The 13,660-nt window shown below is 46.6% G+C and overlaps 1 protein-coding gene across 4 annotated transcripts in view; it reads right to left on the minus strand.

Annotated features, from left to right (window-relative positions):
* The window catches only part of CTNNA2 (catenin alpha 2), a 933,346-nt gene that overhangs the window by 191,198 nt on the left and 728,488 nt on the right, over positions 1-13,660 (minus strand). The window lies entirely within an intron of this gene.

Consider the following 13,660-nt stretch of genomic DNA (forward strand, 5'->3'; position numbering starts at 1 on the left):
CAACGAGCTCCCAGGTAAGGAAGGCGCTGTTGGTCCAGGGACCGCGCCTAGAGCAGTGAGGCCTTGTGCTTCCTGCCGTCAGCACCCGTGTGCTCTGGGGGTGGCGTCTGCCCAAGGCTCACGACCGTGACCTGGGGATGGCAGTGCTCTTCCTGGCTCTGTGTACTGCCTTCACCTTGAACGTGGCTTATGTGCCAGATCCACAGCACGTATCTCCTCTTAACCACTTGAAAACTATCCTGCATTCTTCCTGTCTTTTTGTTAAACAATAATGCAAGACATCACTAGGCAAAGAAATGGGGAAGACAGTCCGGCTGAGCACATGGCAGAGTTAGGGCTCAGAGGAAGCAAGTTTCAGATGATATCCGGGCAACAAGGAAAGCTGCTAACTCCATGAAAGTTGGAGGGTTTTTGTTTTTCCCTTTTCTTTTTAAGAAATTAACAGAAAAGTCGGACTACAAAGGTAGATTGCAACCAAGTCAATCCAGGGAATTCCAACCTCAAATGAATTCTCAACTAAGAAGCATCTGATGAGGATGCACGATGTCCGTCCCACAGTCTCATTTAATAACTGGTCCTGAATTTCATCAGTGATGTGAATGAGGATGGACTTTTATCATCTTCATTCTCTTGTCTGTGCACATCTTTTCCAACATTCTCTTTTTCTTATCTGCCTTTCTTCTTCTCTAATACCTGCTCCTGCCCTCCTCCTTCAGAGCTGCCTCATTTCAGTGCTGCCTTAAAAGAAATCAGTGAGAGAACCCTAATTAAATATTTCTATTTGGGCAACAGTGAGTAAGTGCCCCTCCTGGAAGCAGTTTCAGAATATTAAGACATGCTGTAAACAGTCAGATTTTAGGAAACATTAAAGATCATAAAGAGATCATCTGGGGACAAGGGGTTTCCACCAAACACTGATGGGGAGAGAGACTGGTGAGTTCTGAGTAGCAGCAATGTCAGAGATGATTTCAACAAAGAGCTAGAACTTTTCCTATTTCCCCTGTTTTCTGGTCACTTTATTCAGATCAAATAACGTGTGTTACAAATTAACCAACCAGGTACGGGGGACTGGGTGCACATAATTTAAATTTTATGACATTTATATTTATTTTACTTAAAGATTGTAGAGACGTGGTCTCAACAAGGGACAGTTTCTCCCCTGGTGGGCCTCCGGCAATTTCTGTACCATTTTTGGTTGTCACAACTTGAGGGCAGGGTGCTACTGGCATCTGGTGGAGACCATCCAAGGATGCTGCTGACCATCCCACAGCACACAGGACGGCCCCCCACCACAGAGACTTACAGCTTCTTGCCCTGAAACGTCCATAGTGAGGAGGCTGCAAAACCCTGTTAGAAGGCAATTGTGTTTTATGGAATAAATACTTCGATCTTCATAATCTCTACCCATGTGCAAAGTTTCACTCAATGCACAGGAGGTCAGCTCTTTTGACATCCTGATCGCCCACCATGATGCTCAGGAGTGGTAAGCAATCATAAGTACAGCTTCCACGATGCCACCGTGACAGCCAGCAACGCATTACATTTCTGCAAACATCATACATTTCTTTGAACAAAACCAAGAGATGACTCCTTTGAAAGCCACTATAGAAAATAACTTACTGTTATCTTAATAACTTCAGTTCTTGTAGCTAGGGAAGGACAAGCAACAATGGGAAAACGAAAACCTCGCTTAACGGCGTCCTTCCGGGAACACTTGTGATGAAAACAGCATTTCACACTGAGCTGAAGTTCTCTGAGAAAGGCTGGAGGAGAAGTCGCCTCAGGGCTCTCTTTGTGGATTTACACTTGGACGTTCCAGGGCAAGACAATCACGGCTACAAATGTCGTCAGTCCTTTGCGACCGTGAGAAACTATTCAGAATTCTGAGGCCGCCACTTACCGGTGGTATTTGAGCAAAAAGCCCTTCTTCCAAAACTTGAGTTAAGCAACGGGGACAGAGGATGAATTGTTTTCATTCTGAGAAAAGCAATTGTGACCCTCCAAATTCCAGGGGAAAAAATCTAACAAAGAGAACTTATTGAATGTCAGATTTTTTTCCCCCAAAAAACAAAAACAAGCAGCGAAAATAATGAACATAATATAACCAGGATGTGTGGGCATACAAGGCGCTGAAACCTACCAACACACTGAGGGCCAGATTGAAAGGTTTGTGGTGACAGGAGGACCCCAGGGAGAGAGAACACGGGTCAGACAGAGCCTATAAAATCAATGAAAGGGGAAAGTGGTCCTTGGGGGAAAATTCAAGGGCAGAGAAACAGCAAGGGTCTAACTTATGAATCAAAACTACATGAGTAGAGCCGTCAGCAGAGGCAACCAGATTCCCAGGCTTCCCTGCCTGTCCGTCAGACCTTCCTTCTCCCTCCGTCAACTGAAGTAAAATGTACAACCTCAAAGATGAGACAAGTTTTATTCGGCAAAGTTTCTGAGGATTCAGCCCGGGACACAGCATCTCCGATCGCTCTAAGAGGCTGCTCCCAGGTGGCGAGGCAGAAGCCAGGATGGATGAGCTTTTGCCACCGAGACCAGGTGGTCAAACATCAAAAGATTACTGCTAATGAAAGAAAGCCAGACGTCTCAAGGAAGGAATTCAGCGCTTTTCTGTGTGTGGGACGGTGCAAAGGTCTGGTCTCAGTGAAATCACTCCTTTGATGTGCACCCAGCTGTCCAGGGCCAGGGTCCTGTTCGTCCACATCCTGAGTTCCCTCAGGGGCACCGTGGGGGGTGGCGGCAGAGGCCGGGCTGCCCGCTGGTCCGCGTCCTGAGTTCCCTCCACTCACCGTCGGGGAGGATGACTTGATGGCCACAGCGTCCTTTCTTTACGGAGATGGCTGGCAATCTTTTTCATCCACACCGCTTTCCTCCAACATGAACTCACCAGTTTTCTTTGTCCCTGAACTTCTGATCTTCCCTTGGCAACCAGAGCCACAGTGCATGCACTCTTCCTACATACATCTCCAGTCTCCTCTGCTAGAACACGGCCCATCTTCGGCTCCTGACTGTGCCACTGAAGGAGGCGTTGGCTGTCTGTCTGGACTTGACCTGGGTGAGAACGGTTCACCCTCCACAGTGAGCAGGGGCAGGTCCGCCTCAGCCTTTTCCCCAGACGGCTGTGAGATGAAGATGGCAGAGGCCCTCTGATGGGGACAGGCACCTGCCTGGTGTCCCATTTATAAAACAGGCCCAAGAAAAATACACCAACCTGAGTGTAAATGGCAAACGTGTGGGTTTTTTTTAAAGCTCTGTGCAACAGAAATACTTGAAGGCACCTACTTGAAAAGGCTTGACTTTTTGAGATACTTGATTATGGGGATCAAAAGAGCCTCTTTAGCTGAGTGTTGTGCTGGGATAGGTCAAATCACTGCCTATTTTTAGTCTGTAAAACTACTGATCTGTAAGAAACGCTGCTGCCCCACTACCTTTAACAACCTCCAAGGCTTCAGCCTCCGTGTAGAACCTGTCATGACATTTTACGGGAAAAGTGCAGCAGCATTCCTCATACCGGCAGCTGAAAATGAATTTTTGTCTCCATGTTAGGGGCATCACCATCAAAGCATTTTGTGCTTTAAAATACATTATAAACCACTCGTTCAGAAAATCCAAAAGGAGGGGGAAAAAAACAAGAAAAACTGCGTGGGTGAAGGACGGGGGCGAAGGTGACGTCTTGCATCCTTTCACATGAACTCAATAAGAGAATCATTCACTTGGGGTATTGTAGAGACTTGGAAAAAATCTTTTTCAATCTTCCAAGAAAAGATTTAGGAAGGATAAGTCATGGGCTCCTATTGTTTTAGCCTGAAAAAATAACAACTTGTCGGTCTAAGTAAGTAACGATATTTTGGTGGCAAGTGGCGTTATGTGGAAATGTTGACTCAACTCCCAGGCACCTTGGATGTGTGAGAGTCACACTCCGTGGCAGCTCCAAACGTCTAAATAGGAGCAGCTGAGGGCAGCAGTCTGGTTGGAAGTGGAAATGGGGAAATTTCTGGAGGTGCATTTGTATTACAGGTTTTACTTAGATTTTATATTAAAGGTCGATTAAAACATCAGATGTTTTTCTAAAGATGCTCATTATTTATTTTACATATGATTGAGAAAATCTTTGCTGTTTAGATCCAAGAATGTACGTACACGTGTGATCCACGCAGCCCCACCCTCACCCATAATAGAGTGGCTTTGAGTGGCAGAGAACACTTTTGGGGGATTGGGGCTAAAGACTGCCACGTCGTCAGCCACCCCGGGCACTGTGGCTACACGCAACTGTTGGCTTTACCAGCAGGCACGAGCGAGCTTGCAGAAAAAGGAAAGAAAGTGCATGCTCTTAAATCATCTACATAAACGATCTCAGTTAACAATTTAGCTAATATGTAGATTTTTCTCAATGGAAGGATTCACTTTTCTTCTCTCTTTGGTTCCCACATATGACATCACCAAGGTGATGAAGAGCCAATCAAACTTGTCTTTCCGACACTGGGTCAATCACAGGCGAAAGCCAGGGGCGTACGATAAAAAGTGATGGAATCTGTATTTTTGGTCACTTTATGGTCTGGAACAGCTTCGCCACCAATTCGACCCCAAGCTTCCGTTCCCTCTTCATGGGAGGCACCAGGGCACCAGGAGACCGTTGGGGTGACCTGCCCCTCTGGGGGTCCCCAAATTCCAGCTTCAAGCACAAATGTGTTCTAGAACGAGACAATTATTTGGGCCTTCTCTCCTCCTAGGGTCTGAAGTCAAGCAAGGCCCTTCGCTTGCGGAATGTCAGAAGTGGATGGCACCCAGTGATGGGGTAGATCCTTACACCGCCAACGCGATCCTCGTCATTGGGCGCAAAAGACCCATCGGGTCCAAAATAAAAGACTCGCTTTTTCAGGTAAGGGTTGAACGTACATACCCACCGAGCCTCAGGCCAGCCATGGGGCTCTGTGCAGTTCACCTCTAACCCCTTCTGAAGCTAACGGAGTCAAGGGTCATCTGAAAACTTGTTTTTAATTCAAAAGAGCAATATCCCAACACACCATTGCTCTCAAATTACGGCTTCAGGCTGGCTGGGGAACTTTCTGACATAAAACCCACACAGCCAGCAAAGATTGAACGCATGAGCATCAGAGTGGTTTTTTTTTCCTTGACAATTAAAACCTTCTCGCTCTTAAACAAACTACGTCATTTTTCACAGGGCTCAGTTTTTCCTTTTTGCATTGAAGGGCTCCGACCTGACAAACGTGAGGTTATGCCACACGGCAAAGTTTGTGCGTTTGCCGAGCCAAAGTACACACACCAGTCCCAGAACACACAAACCATGGGAGAAAACACACCGAGCACAGTCACTCCTCATGCAGCTGACGGGACAGTAAAACGAATTATTCAGTTGAAAAAAAAAAAAGGAGAGACCAAATACACCTTGTTGTCTGCAGAAACCACACAGATGTGACCTCTAAAGCCTGATTTGGCAGCACCACGCATGAAGCCTGGAACCCAGGTGCCCTGCGGTCTTTCCAGGACACAGCGCCGCTCTTTCTTAGCTTTGGAGACTCAGCCATCAGCTCGGATTTGGGTCAGGCTACATTTAGTTTCCTTGGGCCTCAGTTCCTTATTCTGCAAAATTCTGATACTGATGATTAAGGCACTTATTCGTTAAGAGGATTAAAAGAGAAAATATGTGAAACACAGCGTACTGCCGAGCGTACAGAGGGAGCTAAGGGTGGCCCCAGAGTGTCCCCTCTGCTGCTCAGGTGTGGGCAACAGAGCTAACCGCCCCTCTTTTCTGGACGTGTCTTCATAAGTATGCGCAAGTCACCCACAGGCTGAATTTCGGGGCTAGGTCACGCTGGGGTACGTTTTCCTCCAGACACCAGCAAAGCAAGTTTTCATGGAAATTAATAGTCAGTCCTTCTCGTACCTGAAAAAAAATAATTGCTTTCATAATATGACCCTGCACTTGGCATATTGATTATGCTGTAAAAACCGAATTGCAACCTGGACGTCTTTACATTATGTGCACAGTTAATTCAAGTAGCGCAGCAGACTTCTGACACGAGAGATTTAATCGCCTTAGAATCCACTGCTTACAAGCAGCCCCGAAAGTCCACGGCAGGTAGAAACTGGGTTTCTAGGGTGGGGGGACAGTGTGCACTGAGCACGCGCAAGGCCCCGGGTTCCATTCCCAGCGCCTCTATTAAGACAAAAAAATAAGTAAGCCTAATTACCCCCAAAAAAATTTAAAAAAGAAATCAGAACAGCTGCGAACCAGGCAGACTGCAGATGAAGCTTCGTGAAACAAGTGAGTTTAGCTCACGCCCAGCAGCGGTGCCACAAAGCAGCCCGGATGACCCGCTCCATGAGGGGGGCGGGGGCTCTCCGGCCGCGATGTGAGCTGCTCCCAGGGATGTGCGCCGTCAGCACCGCGCTTCTCTGAAATGTGGTTTGAGAGACATGGAACTCAACACCCGTACAATAGGAGCAGCAGAAACCGCTAACACTTCGAGCAATTACTGTGGGGCCGGGCCCCGTACCAAAGCTTCCACGAACGATCGGACGCCAGGCGCCAGGCGCACCCAGGACGAAAGCCTGGGGACAGCGCGGCACAGCGTCGGACAGTGTGGTCTCTGCAGTCGGGGACACCAGGGCCTGTGCGTGCATTCAGCCTCTTTGTATTTGCATGACGTGCGGCAAGTTATTTAACGTCCCGAAACCTCAGTTTTCTCATCTGTAAAACGGAGTCAAAACTAGTGGCTCCTTCATAAGGTTGCCAGGTGATAAAGAGCTCACAGTGAAGGCCATGTTCAAATAGTTACTTACAGCTGAAGGTGAATCCTTGAACTTTGCTGCATGCTTTATTGTATGTTACAGGAAAAATTGTAAAATTTGGTAGAGTTTAGGAATTAGGGGGTTGGGGAGGGGTGGTATGAGAATATATACTTCTTAAAGGATAGGAATAAACTTAGCATAAGTTTAACATGTGCTTGACCCGAACAAAATAGCTCTTCGTGAAATATTATGATGTCCAGACTTGTGGTGACTCAGTTACTTGAGAAATTCCAAAAATTCATTTCCAGGTCATGTAACTGGATTGGGTGGGGGTGGGGGGCAGCACTGGGAAAAAGAGGAGAGCGTTCAGTTTGCACTTTTAAAAAAGCCCGGAGACCCAGTTCCATCCATGAAGCTTCAGATGCAGCTTTTCTAGATTTTCTTTTTGGTGTATGATTTCAATCAAGACCCCGGAACTGACAAAGCTCTGTTATATTTATTTCAACCCAAGAAATCTCTGTCGGGTTGGCCAGGATCACACCCACCAAACAGCTAAAGCCGATAAGAAACCGTCTCAGAGGGAAGGCTGTGTTTTTTAACAGTTCCAAGTGATTTCACTCCTGGAGCAGGTCGGGGCAGAGCCATCCCAGGCTTCTCTGTCTCGTATCTTAACCTCCAATTTGCCAGCCCCGGATCCAACCACCTCCTCCCGCCTCTGCTGCCTCTGCTCGAGTCGGAGCACTAGCCCCCTGCTGGACCATTGCAACATCCTTCTATTTTTGTCACACATCTGTGTATTTTCCGTAGAGCTGCAGAGGGATTCTTTCAAAAATGGAAGTCCCATTGCTCAAGCCCTTTGCTCAAGGCCTTCCATGGAGTCAGGTATCTGAGTAAAACGTAAGATCTTCACACCCAGCCCTCAGCTCCGTCCGTGGAATGCGTCCTCTCGACGGCAGTCACACTGGCCTCTTTGTTCTTTATCAAACAGGCCAAGGCCACGGTTGCCTTGGGGGGAGGGGGCTTTGCCGTTTCTGGTCCACAATCTGGAATGTTCTTCACGTCTTTCAGTCCCTGTTTCATGGTCATCTTCGGAGACAAGCCTTTCTGACCGCACATGCCCTTCGTCACTCGCCAGCCCCCGGAGCTGCTTTACCTGCTCCACAACACACAGTTCCACGTCGCGTGTTACACCTTTATCTCACTCTTTATCTTTCCCAACTGAATGGGTGCCCCGTGAGAGCAGAAGCCCCTGTTTTGTTCATGGTTTCATTGCCTGCAACGGTCAGCAGGCAGTAGCCACCCAATCGACATGGGTGGCTGAACGCATCTTCTGTGCAAGGGGAGGGCTCAACTGAGCAAAGCCGGTTACCCAAGGCTGGGACGAAGGCAGCCTGTGCCTCACGGATGATCGCGTTAGTGTTTCTGGACCTCAGGGTCTGGCCCTGACTTTCCAGCCTTGCATTTTCTAACGGATGCAGCTCCCTACCCAGCGTGGGGCACCGCTACAGAAGGAACCGAGTCAACAGGACGGAGCAGAGAACCGAGATTCCCTCGTGTCACTCATCACTGTCATGGCCTCAGTTACACGACGCAGTTTGTCAGACGGAACCAGCTCCCTCTCTCAGTCCTCTGTCACCAAGAATAAGGACAACTGCCTGCTCGGGAGGAGGAGGAGGAGGAAATGACCGCTGAGTTAGGCATAAGCTCAGGAGCATCCTCATGGAGTTAGTTCAACTGCTCAGGAGTCTCCAAGGAGCCGGGTTTTTCTGCTCGGTAGAAACAGGCGTTCTCCACCTTAGTTCTGGGATCTGTAACTCCTCCTCGGTGGTGCATTACGGAACCAAGTGGAAATAGGACCCACAGACAGAAGACAAGCACATGGCTATTGGGGGGAGTGGGGGTGGGAAAGGATAAACCGGGAGTTTGAGATTTGCAGACACTAACCACAATATATAAAATAGATAAGCAACAAGTTTCTACAGTACAGCACAGGGAACTATAGTCAATAAAAAGAAGAAAGCAAATGGGGTTCTCATCACAAGAAAAAATTTGTCTTTCTATTTTTCTAATTGCGTATCTATATGAGATGATGGATGTTCACTTAAGTTATTATGATAATAATCCCTTCATGATGGATGTGTATCAAACCCTTGCGCTGTATATCAAACTTACGCCATGCTGGGAGTCAATTTTACCCCACTAAAACAGGAAGGAAAAAAAGAACCAAAAAAAAAAAGGTACAGTGTAATATATAAATTATATCTCAATAAAGTTGGGAGAAAAGATTTTTTTAAAAACCCATGAGATAATAAATATTTGTTGTTTAAAAACAAAAAGCAAATGGGGTTCCACAAGAGTGAAAAACACAAGGAACCGATTCCACTGAGGGACGTGGTGTTTGAGCTGAAGGCTGAACGATCAGAAGGGAGACGGGGGGAGGGAGGCCGTCTGTCGGCAAACGGACAACAGAGGCACCCGCCCAGGGTGGAGGGACCGTCCCATCCAACAAACGGAAGGTGGCCCGAGTGCCCGATGCCCTGCAAGGAAGCGGGAGGGGCCGGAAAGGGAGCCTGGAGGCTGAAGAGAGGGCCAGGAGCGGCAGGCCTTGCAGGCTCCCTTCAAATGTGGGTCTTCAACCTGAGAACCAGACGAAGAGCCTGCACGGTGCAGGCAGGGACACCGCCGGATCTGATCTGCCTTTTCAGAAGTTCACGCTGGCTGTTGGGGGCGGGAGGGATGAAGGAGGACCAGGCAGATGGGACGGGCCCGCAGGGAGGACACTGCCTTTCCCCAGATGACAGAACACGCAGCTTACACAGAGCATCCACGGGAGAGACGGGGGAGCAGGCAGACTGGCTGAGAGGAGCGCGATGGCAGAAACGTTCCGGTCTGGAGGCTCTGAGCACAGCTCGACCGACTTTGCATCTCATTTTCCAGACGGGCTTTTATTCTCTTTGCTTCAGTGCATCCTGCGCCCCCACTTTCCATCCACTCCCTCCACCCACCCAGACCACGTTACTTTGGCGCTGAGTTGCCAGAATTTGCACCCCATCTCTCCCAAAGGCTTGGAAGTGAGGTGCGACAGGTGTCGTCGGGTCAGCTCAGCACCCCCTCGGAGCCGCCCCGCCCGGAAGCCCTCAGCAGCTCCGGCGAGGATGACTTAGCTGGATTCCGGAGGTGAGGAAAAATGACTAAAACGTTTAAAAACTCAGTTCTCGGGGGAGGGTGTCGCTCAGTGGTAGAGCGCGTGCTTAGCATGGACGAGCCCCTGGGTGCAAGCCCCAGGACCTCCATTAAAACAAATGTTAAATGAATAAATAAGCCTAATGGCCTCCTCCCAAAAAACAAAAGAAGAATAAAAATAAAAAATAAAAATTCAGTTCTACTGGTGATACTTCCCAGAGCGGCCAATACTACAGCTCACAAAGCATTACCGCTGACGTGTTATGTCCCCTTAATCCACAAACTCTGGTGCAAACTCACCTCATCTCTGTTAAATGTTACAAACCCCTCCCCCCGTCTCCCTTCTGATAGTTCAGCCTTCAGCTCAAAACCGTCCAGATTTCACTTGTTAAGACAATTATGAAAGTCCAAATTATTTTTTTCCCTATTCATATTTTGCTAGTATTTTATTTGCACCAAATCTCTCCTTGTTGAGGAGTTTCTAAAAACCGTAACATTACATAATAGGTGGTGACAACCTCCATTCACTTCATCACTTTAATCTCTGAAGAGCAAACACCAAACTGGGAGAAAATGGGAGAAAACGGCACCCAAACACAGGGGGAAAAAACATAAAAATAGGTGGAAAATTGAATGCACTATAATGAAACTCAGTAGTCGAAAGACGAGGACTGCCATCATCGATTTACAGATTGATAATTTCATGTATTCATGCATTCTTCATTCAGAGTTACCTGATATGTAATTCCGATATGATTTACATTAATAGCAGCTTAAGAGATTCACCAGAGGTTCCCAACTGGGGATCAGATGTGTCCTGGAAGGATCATGAGGCTGTGTTTGGCGAAAGGAGGACATTGAAAGTGAAGGAGCTGCCGGAGGCAGACATAGCACCACGTTCATTATTTCAGTGCAGTCGAAACTGGGTTTACTGATTATGTGTTTATCTGAGGTACGGTATTCCACTGCATAAAGAAATCTCTGACTACAAATATCAACACCAATCAAAACCACCCCACAAACTTCTCTCCATCAGCTTTCTTGGAGATTCCCACCTCCGGCCATGAAGGAGTAGCCAGTAAGAGGCTCACTTTCCTTTGGAGAGCAACTAGAAATGCAGAATAAAAATTTGCTTGAAAGTGTGGAACAGAGACCAAAGGAGTCAAAACTTGGACTAGATGGAAAAGATGCTCCTTCAGGGAGGCCCAGCTTTCTGCAGTTCACTTTTCCTCTCCAGGATTGGCTAATTTTTAGCGTGGAGAGAGAAACTGAGATGCCAGATAGAAGGTAACTGAGGAGAGGTAGGTAATTCTTTAGCATCTCCAATAATCTCATAGGGCTGGGGAGGCAACAACTGGAGTCCAGGATGGCCAAAGAAGCAGCCTGGAACTACAGTCCCACAGACAAGGGCGATTCAAAGACTGGCATTTTACATATGATCCAGCAATCCCACTTCCGGGTATATATCTGAGGGGAACTTTAATGCAAAAAGATACATGCACCCCAATGTTCATAACAGTACTACTTACAACAGCCAAGACATGGAAGCAACGTAAATGTCCATCGACAGAGGACTGAATAAAGAAGTTGTGGTATATTTATACAGTGGAATACTACTCAGCCATAAAAAATAAAATACCATTTGCAGCAGCATGGATAGAACTAGAGATCATCATTCTAAGTTAAGTAAGCCAGAAAAAAGAAAGAAAAATACCATATGATATCACTCATACGTGGAATCTTAAAAAAAAAAAAAGGACACTATGAACTCACTTACAAAATAGAAACAGACTCCCAGACTTAGTAAACAATCATGGTTACCAGGGAAAGGTGGTGGGAGGGGATAAATTTGGGAGTTTGACATTGTTAACATACAAATGTTAGCTACTATATATAAAAATAGATTTAAAAAAAAGTTTCTTTTCTATAGCACAGAGAACTATGCTTAATATCTTGTAATAACCTTTAATGGAGAAAAATATGAAAACAAATATATGTATGTATATGCAAGGCTGGGACATTGTGCTGTACACCAGAAATCGATACACTGTAATTGACTGTACTTCAATTAAAAAAAAATCACAAACCAAAGAGTGGCATTTTATCACAAGTTTCCTCCCACAGTTTTTGTCTATGACATTACAAACAGCAACAGTCAAGAAGCAAATTGAAGGCATACAAAAATCAAAGTTTACACCCATCTCATGATGATGGGAAAACAAAACTTGGAGTCAATGCTTCATAAATAAAGTGAGATTCTAAATAACACAGGCGACCTGCTGTTGGTACTCGGGGAGACAATCTCATAGGACCAGGGTAAAGGAAAGGTAGACTATACCTTAGAAAGACTACAGACGAGCCTCAAGTCTTTGATTGGATTGAGATGTCTTGCCGCTGCTGCCCCGCAGAGGACAGGATGAAGTCTCCCTGAAGTAAAGAATCATCACCCAGACTCCTCTGGTCTGAATGCTTATGCCTCCTCCACAAATTCATACACTGAAATCCTAGTGCCCAAAGGGAGGGTATCAGGAGGCGACGCCTTGAGAGCTTCTTGAGTCATGAAAGTGGAGTCCTTATGAATGGGATTAACGTTCTTATAACAGGGGCCCCACAGAGATCTCTCTCCGCTTCCATCACACGACCACACGAGAACACCGAAAGACGAAACACCAAAAGACGGTGCCAGCTGCGAACCAGGAAGAGGGCCTTCACCAGGATGCACCCGTCCTGAAACTCTGACCTTGGATCTCCCAGCCTCCAGAAGTGAGAGAAATAGATTTCTGTTGTTCGTGGGCCACCCATTTTGTGGTATTTGCTACTGCATCCTGAATAGACCAAGACACAGACCCTCTAGATTTTTCCCGACAAATGCTTGCTATTCAACCAAAAATTACCCGACATATCGAAAATAAATAAATAAACTGTCAAGATTAAATTAAGCAATAAAGACAGACCCTCTAATACAGTCTGCGTTTTGAAAGCCTCATAGGGCTTTAAAGTCACTTCCTTAAACAGGTACAAATGCAACGAAAGGACACACGGCACAGTCCAGCCATCAAACACGAGAGTCTTACCCCACTTTGAATGTCTGGCTGCTGGCCGTGTTTAAGCCCCACTCCTCCCACTTTCCCTCTTGCTCCACAACTGGGTAAACTGATAATAAAGCCCACCTTTTGAGTTTTGCTTTGTTTTGTTTTGTTTTGTTGCCAGTAGGGAAGTTTGAGCCATTCCAACCCCAGCCCCGACATGGACATCTTGAGCATCAAACCAAGACTACTTCTCTCTGCTGAAGCCACTGTGCGGGCTTGGGTGCCTGCTCTGCCCTCCCCAAAAGGTGCCGTTATGTGGGTGATAAAGCTGCTCGTACCCTCTTGGTGGTGGCTGCTGCATCATCAGTCTTGAAATCCAAGCCGATTTTGGGGGGGGGTGGCAGGGAAAAGCTAACCTCTGCGGGGCAGCCGCGAAACAGAAGCAAAACTGATCCAAAATACTGGAGTTCTTTGACGTGGGTTTTTAAAATAACTCCGATTAATAATATTTCTTAAAAGGACATGATCTGATAATGCATTATACTGGAATCAATCATTAAAAAAAAAGAATCAACTAGAAATACTTTCTAAAAAATTGAACGCAATAGATCAGTCTCAAGCATATTGGACACAGATGGAGACAGGATGAGCGAGCTAAAAATTAGGTCAGTGGAAAATAACCAGAC

This window comes from Vicugna pacos, chromosome 28, assembly GCF_048564905.1.
Source record: "Vicugna pacos chromosome 28, VicPac4, whole genome shotgun sequence".
NCBI lineage: Eukaryota > Metazoa > Chordata > Mammalia > Artiodactyla > Camelidae > Vicugna > Vicugna pacos.